At 39.3% G+C, this 9,271-nt stretch overlaps 1 long non-coding RNA gene across 1 annotated transcript in view; it reads left to right on the top strand.

Moving 5' to 3' along the window:
• Positions 1-1,143: 1,143 nt before the first annotated feature.
• Positions 1,144-9,271, top strand: part of LOC146435160 (uncharacterized) — a 55,626-nt gene continuing 47,498 nt past the window's right edge. The window contains exon 1 of the long non-coding RNA XR_014853157.1: positions 1,144-1,249. This is a non-coding gene — a long non-coding RNA (uncharacterized LOC146435160). The remainder of the gene's footprint in view (positions 1,250-9,271) is intronic.

The following is a 9,271-nucleotide window of genomic DNA, read 5'->3' as shown; positions in this document are numbered from 1 at the left end:
AGATGCAGAGGGGGCATGGTTTGGCTCATACCTGAGCCAATATTGTGCTATTTCTAAAGTGCATTGGAACCCTCTGAGAGAGCACATGGCTATAATTATACAAGTTAAATTTCCTTGCAATATCATCTTTACTATGAATAGGACTTGGGAGAATAAGACAATTGTCGGCTGTTGCAATTTCTGTTTACTATAGTTAATAATTAATCCTTGAAAAAAGGTGGCTTTTTTGTCATCTATGAAAGTGGATCTGGCACCATTTCATCTCTCTGCAAATATTTAGGAAAACAGGGTCTGGGGATAGGAATGTATGCTGTTTCATATTGATAGTGCATTGCTGAGCTGGATTGATTAAATCTCTTAACGAGTGCATGATTATTTTCTTTGTGGCACTGTGATTTTGGGGACACAATTGTTCTTTGGCAGGATTATTTTGGATTATTTCTTCACTCTTCTGTGCTCTTCAGCAGAGAGTTGAAGGTAAGCCATTGGTGCTGTACACCTTGTCCTGGTTGCTCTTGCAATTACTCTTTTAGAGGGGTTGAAGTGCAGCACTATGCTCAGCAGGATATCCTGGACTGGTGCATTAGTTTGGGACCAAAAGTGGTGCTTCTTCCCTTCTCCTTCCAGACTTCATTAAAACCAGCCTTTCACCTCTTGAGGAGAGGTTTGGGTTACAGCAGTCTCCTTCTCCTCTCCTGTTGGCAGAAATGGTGCCACTGCTGCCATGTGGCTTCACTTCATGGCTCAGAGTGTCAGAAGTGACTTCCCCAGGGGCTCCTTCCTGGTGAACAATAAACTGACTAGATCTGGGGTTTTGGACTAAACTTGTGATGGTTTATCTCAAGTTTTATTTGAGTTCTTATTTGTTCCCACAAACATTCACCTCTGGATTTCACCCCACATAATTGATATAATGTCATTGCTCCAAAGTGTGTCATTTGCTCAGTAACAGCCCCAATTATTCAGAGGTTGCTGACTTTGGCCTTTTAAAATGCATTAGCTACATGAATTGCCATGACCCCAATTACTACAAATGTGTTCATGGATCAAAGACCCTTCTCCTCCTGACTAATCATTAACCAGAAGAAGTATTGTGGAGCTGCCACAGATTTTTCTTGAGTTACTTTAATGGTAAGACCATCTGGCATGTATCTTGCTCCTTTCATCCTTAGAGGACTTCTAGAATATTAGTGAATTAAGCTGGACAGGACTTCTGGAAGGATCTTGGATCAACATAGCAGAAATGGAGGTTGAAAATACTTTGGGATGCAATATCTGTCCTATGTTCCCCATTCTTACTGATTGTTCCATTGGCACATTGTAATGAAGAGCAATTTTTGTTCTTTTTTCTAATTTTCCAGAAGTTTGAGAGACCTGACAGTGCAGCTAAGTGTGGCTGAGGGAAGAACCATAAATAATTTCTTGTTTTGGCTATTGTCTTTGCAACAACTTTCTAGATAACTTTCAATATTGAGAGGGAAGGGGAAGAGAAAGGTGGGTTTAGACATGAGATGAAGAACATCTCCCGACTCTGAGAGTCCTTTCTGTGCCTCTGACTGTCTTCTGAGGACACAAACTCAAAGATAATTTGAACTTATGGGATTTTTACATGAGCTGTCCCTGAGAGTTCAAGATGAAAGGAGGTTACTTCAGGGTGCAGGCAGTTGGAGTGCTGGAGTGCTCCAGACTACAAGATATTTCTGTAAATGAGGGGGCTTTTTGATGTGATCACCTAATTTTTTTCACAGGTGCAAAGAGCCCTTGCTGCATTTGTAGTCAGATCCTATTTTGCATCACCAGGAAATACATTCCTTTACCCACGCAGTAAATTAAAAAAACATACACAGATCTACACAGTCATTTATGTAAGCATTACAAAATTGTGATTGTCAGGAAGCCTTGCATTAAAACCTTCATTCCTGATTAGATGGCATGCTGAGTACTTCAACCCACTTTGCACTTCAAATCAAGCTATTATTAGGGCATCTGTCCGTTCACTCTTTCACTTAATGAGAACTGTTCTTCAGAGATGCAATAATGATGCTTCAACACAAAATTTCAGCTAAAAGTGTGATTTTGTTAGGCATCTCCTTGCAAAATAAAAATGTGAATCCTGCTTTTGCAAAGCTTGGATAACACTGAGTATATTGATGTAAATCTGGATCTTGCCATATTCAGAATTACTTCAGCAAGATCTGCTCTCATCACCACATCAGAGACCATTTATTGTGCTACATTTCTCTGCAAAGAGTGTCTGCTCTGTTTGGTAGTGGTAAAATCTACTACCTTTGTGTCATGTTTGGTGCAATGTTGTATCTTGTTTCTCCTACCTCAGCTTCTGTGGAAGTATTGCTTATGTGACAGCTAGCAAAATCATAGGGATTATAGGAACAAGAAAGTGTTAAAGGAATAGTACTTTTGTTTATTGTATTCCTTAATTTGAAAAATGCAGGCTCCAAAAATGCATGAACTGAATCTACAGCCTACCATGGCTAATGTTTTATAATGGAGGCAGACAGATTGAAAAACTCCTGGAGTTAAACCTACACTTAACAAATTTTCTTAGGTGCTCTCAGACCTCTCTTGAACATGAGAGGAAGGGGAAAACATAAAGGGAAAACACAGTGTCTTCATTACAGATAGAAAAGATAATGCTGTATAAATAAATGAGAAATAATTTCATAGTATTTACTTTAAGTACATATCTACAGACAATCATGCAGATAATGGTCATTAAAAAAACCACAAACAGAGAATTCTTTTTAGTGCAAATTTTTCTTCAGCCTTGACTTGTTCAATTTTATGTCATTTGTATGTGCAGAGTGATTTATTCTTGAGTTTTTGGAACATCATTTGTTTTAGATTTGAAATGTCACTGATGATCATGGTTTCTTCTGTGAAATGTCTGCAAAACAAAATCCAGGGAGCTATTGGGATGGTAAGAGAAGACCCCTGATCCTAAACTGAGACTGGACCATGCAGATTTGTGCTGGAAGGGTCTGCTTTGTTCCAGCACCTCATACATGTGAGGACACCTGTGCTAGAGTGGGGGTCCCTTCGTTATGACAAAAGCCACTATTAATCTGCAGAGCCCCTTCTTTGTGGTGTGACTTTCAGCAGATGGTGCTGCAAGAAGAGCAAGTGTGGAGGACACTGACCTCTGGCTGCCTCCTCCCTCTGGGTAAATCTGCGTTCACATCTTACAGGTCTCAGCGGCCCAAAGAGGAAAACTGTCAATGTGCAAAATTTCATTAACTTGCAAGGCAGCAAGACAGAGTCCCTCAGGCCAAACTGCAAATCTGCAAATCATGGTGTAATGTAGAGGTGAATAATAAAATAGTAGAAAAGGTGAGCAGAGGGAAGAGTAGTGACAATTCCCATCCCTTGCTGAGGCTGCTCCAAGTGCCCACTGAAATACCCAGGAATAGAACCTTGGTTTTGTATCAGTGGGAACACTCTGGACCCAGCTTCTCCAGCCTCTCTCTGTGCAGGAGATGTGCTGGCATTGTCACAACCCCAGTCTGAAGGAAGAAATCTGCACAAGAAAGAAAAGAATTCTCTTCTCAGAAGTATTCAGGGCTGCAATAGAATAACTTCTACCTAGCCTAGTTTGTGCACTTCTGCTTCAAAAAGGCAGGATTGTAAGAGCAGTAATTGTGTCAGTTTTACAGTACTTTGAATGTATTGTCTGACATTGTGGTTTTCTCAGTGGCTTTGTTGCTGATTACCTGCATTTTAATAATAATGATTTGTTCTGTTAAGGGAATTCTCTATGCTTTAAGAAAGAAATAGTCTGAGGTTTGTGAGATTTCTCAGCCTCACTCTATCAAGCTCTTATGGAAGCATAAGGATTTAAGCTTCCACGTACCAAACTCTGATGGAAAAGTTCGTATATACTCTGAAAAACATCACTCTGGGACTCACACTACTTCACATATTGCCAGTGTGTGTAATGTTTTCTACTCTGTGTAATAAATGATAATGGAGCAAGTTGCTAAGAGATAACATTGCTTGCCAAAAGTGTGCAGACATAACCAAATTAAGGCACTGTGCACCCTGAAGTTTTCAGGCTACCTTGGCAACAGTAATGAACTTTTAATGGTTGAAAGGGCTAGAACAGTTTAAGCTTTTCTTTTTTAAACAAACTTTGAGCAACCTTTGCTCAGATTAAACACAGTCCCCTACCTCTTCTTGCTTTCGCAATGGATTTTTTTTCTGGGTTGAACTCAATAATGAATTATTTCTACTGATTCATGGGTAGAGAATCCTTCCACAAATCTTTTCAGTTTGACACTGAAAATGAACCCACAGCATGGAAATCCTGGCTGAGTCAGACTTACACAAGTTTCTGTGAAAGAATCACCCTAATTTCCAATGGTCTAAAGAAGTGGCTGCTAAAGTATCGACGCTTCTAGTTACAGACATCAGGAATTAGTTACTGAGGCAAATTGCCTTGCTGTGCTTCCATTTTCAAATGTAATTCCACTGAAGGGACTCTTGGTTTTCTCATTAAGACCTTTTTTTGAAAGGCAAATCAACACTGAGAACTATCTTGGACATGCATTTCTCTTGCACAATGAAGTTTTATGGGGTAAGAATTAAAGAACTTGGAAAATTGTGATTCTGTTTGAGGCCAATATTTGACTCTCTCTGAACACGTCTTCTGCAGGACTCTTGGCTTAATGGGGCCAGCTGATGGACCTTGTCAAGTGCAGATTTTTTGGCTCCAGTAATGAGTGCATGATGAGCACAGAGATTACAGAGAGTGCTGTGATTACAGGCAGGTTCTGTAGTTGAGCTCCAGAGCTCCTGCCCTAAAATCAGTGCAGGCAGACCAATTCTGGTGCTGCTAGAACATTAGGAAAGCAGTGAATGACCTGCAGGTAGGGCCCTGTAAATGAATTTGTTTAGTCTTATTCTTGTGCTTCTAGCTTCCTGAACTGGGCACCTGATTGTCTGTAGAATGTGTTGGGGAAAAAATGAGAGTTACAAACTAACACCATGTTGGGCAACTGAGAAATGCTGAGTAGGTAAGTGTGGACTTAATGTTATCTGCCAGCAGCTCAGATGTCAGATGTGAGATTAAGAAGGAGCCCACATCCTATTTAGCATGTGTAGCTCTCTGAATGCAATCTCTTCTGTTCAGCAGCTCACAGCCCTTGCATCAGCATTTCGAGAAGCTGCAGAGCTTCATTTCTGAAGACTTATGAGCTAACAGGAATGAGAAATTTCTGTGTTATGCAGCACCTCAGAGATATCTTGGAGGACCTGGGTACTTTACATTTCTCTGCACATCTGGCCTTAGGTCACACACTGTGTTCAACTATGTTCTCAAATGTAATAACTTCCCTAAAGTAGTGAGACAGGGTCCCTGGTGTTGTGTAAATGTACTGTAGGAATATAGATAAACATGATGTGCACCTGCACTGCCCCAATCACACTTACACAGACAAACAACATCCTCTTGCAAACCATTGCAAAACTTGCAAACCATTCAGAGCTGGCAGATGCTGCTTTGCTCACAATTACCTTCATGCACAGGGTTTGTGCTCATGGATGGGAATGCTGTTCTTCCAGAGGTGGCTCACAAAGGAGTGGAGATCTAAAATCCCATCAGCATTTTGGGACAAATATATGCTAGTCTTCGAGGGTCCCCATAATGGCAGCTCCATGGGTTTATTAATCCCATTTTAAAATGGACCAGTAGCACTTCCTCACAGAAGGCTTCATGTGTGGGTTTAGGACAGATTGAGTGTAAAACATTAATAAAATAAAAATAAAAATAACAACAACGATGATGACAACTCTTGCTGACAAAATAAGAGGAATTTTGGGTCAATCTCAAGCCAGTTAATTATTCAGTAAACATTTCTTAGACACTTTCCTTGATCTATTTTTCATTTAATAGCTGACATCTTCTTTCAGTTTCTTAATTAGTCCATCCATAAATATGGATTGGTTATTACATATTGAAGCAATATAATAGTAATCCTTATTATATTAACTTTCACCTTAAGAACAGACATTTCTCTATTTTGTATCAGTTCTTTGTTTACTAAAATTTAGCTTAGAACTTTTGTGTAACATATGGTTTAAAAAGTTACTACTTTTAATTTTTTTGCCCTGTTTCTTCATTAGGTACTTTTGAAACTTGTCAAGTTTTGAAACATTTCAACCTTGGTAGGTAATTTCTGCTTAAGAGAAAATCAATTTTGCTTGTAATCCAAGTACACCGTCAATAAAAAAAAAAAAAAAAGAGTGCTCAAGCAGGAAAATGGTGTGTGTGTGTGTGTGTGTGTGTGTGTGTGTGTGTGTGATCCCACTGTGAACAAACTGCCTCTAATATGTGTATCTTTAATATTCAAGACATCAAATATAAACTAGCAGTTCTTGGTATGATAAAGTAGCTATGCTGTGCATCTGAGAAAATCCCTCCAAAGATTTCCTTCCAGTTTTCTGAACCTCTCAGAGAGTCTTAAATTAATGAAGATGTTTCTCAATGGATGGTGACAGAATAAAGCACAGATTTCTGCATCTCTGGTATATATTCCCACAGAAAGCTGCAACACAAACTTGGGAGATGAGATGCCACAGAAACTCTCACTGTCTCTATTTCTAGTTTCTTATGATCTTTCATCAAGGATTTGCAACTGTCACACACAAACTAGCAGGAAAAAGAAATTTTGGGTTGCTAAAGCTTGTTTGGTTTTAGGTTCTACCTCCATGCAAGGAAAGACACTTATATTAATATATATTTTTAAAGACACTCTTTATTTTAATCTTAAGAAAATAAAATAACACAGTTAAACACAGGAAAAGGATTACAGAAATTAAATTCTGGAAGCTTTTTCCATACATCTGGAGGAGAAGGTAAATTTTTTTCTGAGTCACCTGAAAAGCAAAGTTCTTTGAAAGCTTTTAAGAACTGGGATACAAAAGGACTGGTAAAAAAAACTCCTAAGCAATATTCTAGGATTTCAAGTCAAATCCTTTCAGCAAATAACACAAAGTCTTACAATAATCACAATCACTTTAACTAATGATATCCACTGAAATCAAAGGAAAAATGTTGGGACATATCACTTTAAATTATAATCTTTTTTTTTTTAATAATGTCAGTTGGGTTTATGTGTTGCAATATACTGGCAAAGGTAATGAAATGAATTCTCTTGCATTTCCACTGCCAAGCCTTGGCTCCAACTAGGCAAATTTTCCAGAAAGGATTCAGGGCTAGTGGGATTCAGTCGACCTTTTGTTATGTGGCAAAAGAAGGGACAATATCAGATTCAGATAATACAGAAAACATTTTAATTGAATCCAGCTATAACCCCATCAAAGTCACCATTCTTTCTCGATTTGAACTAGAAGGCTAATTACTGCTAGATTTCCAGTTTCCTCTGGGAATGTGCTTTGTGGAGACCCTTGAACCATTGCTTTAGTTGGCTTCTTCCACAGGAAAAGTCCTCTATTTAAGTCACTGCTCTGACTGCTGAGGGAAAATGGAAGCAAAGCAATATTGTTTTACTTTCATGTTTTTTCCTTCTGGCCAACAGCCAAAGCTCTGCATTGTTCAAGCCATTTCCTGCAGGTTTAGTACAAGTCTTGGGCCAGAGAACTAACTAGTTAAAGTCTAATTCTGAATCAGATCAGGTCCTTTTAGGGTCTGTTCATCAGGTGGGTTTGATCCAGTAGCTATTTGGGAGATGCAGGCAGAGCAAGATTCAAGAAAATCACCTTCTTCAGACACTGTGTCTCCATTGTTAATCTCTGAGCTCTTGATTTTGGCTGTGACATTATGATGAAGTACAGAACTGGAGCAATAAACACTTTGACATTCAAAATCAGGTGACATGACATCTCTGGTCAGGAAATCCCATGATAAAGCTTTCCTCCTGGACAGAAGAGCACAGGCTGAGATTAGGCTTCAGCAATCACAGAAATATTAAAGATGATGAAGAGGCCCTTTGTAACCTTCAGAGGATTGGCTTTTTACACATTGCTGCAGCCTGTCAAAGCATTGTGCTGGTTATTTGTAGAGGGGAAGGCTCACTACTTTGATGGGACAGACGGAGCAGAACTCAGTGCCTACACTGGTAGCTTGGAAATGTGAGAGCAGAAGTTTGTGATTGTCACCCTGCTCCCCATCCCATCCCATCCCATCCCATCCCATCCCATCCCATCCCATCCCATCCCATCCCATCCCATCCCATCCCAGCTGTGTGGGGCAGGAGGGCTGCCCTGACTGCCTGGGGACTCCCAGAACTTTGCAGGGGCTCTAGCTGGTGTGCAAGGTTCCCTCTAGGTTCCTCTAGATCCATGGGATCCTAAAGAAAGGGAGCTCACAGGGCCAGAATTACAACTTCTCTTCCTTTCACTCTACTCAGTCCTGGAGGAAAAGAAAGTCCAAGTTTGCAAGAACAAAGTAATGATGAAAAAGTCATCGATTTATACAAAACCACTGTTTTTTGGAGCTCCTGTCATTCACTTAATCTTCAATTTTGGAGAAGAGCAATTGCTAGATTTTCTTTAAGAACAGAGTCAAAGACCTTCAGGGTCAAGAGAAATTGCAATTACATATTTCTAATCTTTTTTCTCCCATTATTGTTAGTTTAGGAGAACAGAAAAAGATTTTTGTTTAAATGTACTTAACAAAGGAATCCAAGTCACCTCAGGTTGGAATTTGAAAGTCTGGATTCAATTCAGATGAATTTTTAAAGATCCATTCATAATGCCTTAAAGGGTTTGTGCATGAGGAATGTTTTTAGTTTTTTCCACAGTCCTTCCAAGAATGTAAGCATCAGATCCTTTTTCTTTGGACTGGTGGCCTGTTTTCTCCTTGATATATCTTCCCATTTAGAATTCTAAATCTAATGATTTTTTTTTCTCGTGCTGACAAAGAGAATAAAAGGCTCTACATTGTTTTCTTTAACATTTTAAAATCTCAAGCAAACCTGAAAACTGCAAGAAGTCACTTTAAAAGAGTTCTCTTAAATAAATGCTGCAGCAGGATTAGGTCCTTCTCCCTAAAGTAGAACAAAATAAAATGAAAAAAAGCTCTTCAAATAACCATCGAATTTCCCCAGGTGGAGATGAAACACTGACTGTTATCTCCAAGGCTATTTATATTAGCCAATGTGTTGTGCCCTAAGAACCTGAGTGTTTGGAGATAAAACAGGGGGCTTTAATTTTTACCTTTTGCATGACTAATGGCCTTATAAGTTACCCAGCATGCTGACAGCTGCCTATTCAAGCAAGATGCACAACGATGGAC

This window comes from Lichenostomus cassidix, chromosome 6 (assembly GCF_008360975.1).
Source record: "Lichenostomus cassidix isolate B80296 chromosome 6, HeHo_3.0, whole genome shotgun sequence".
Classification (NCBI taxonomy): Eukaryota; Metazoa; Chordata; class Aves; order Passeriformes; family Meliphagidae; genus Lichenostomus; species Lichenostomus cassidix.
The sequence above is the reverse complement of the archived record's forward strand: the minus strand, read 5'-3'. Positions and strand labels throughout refer to the sequence as shown.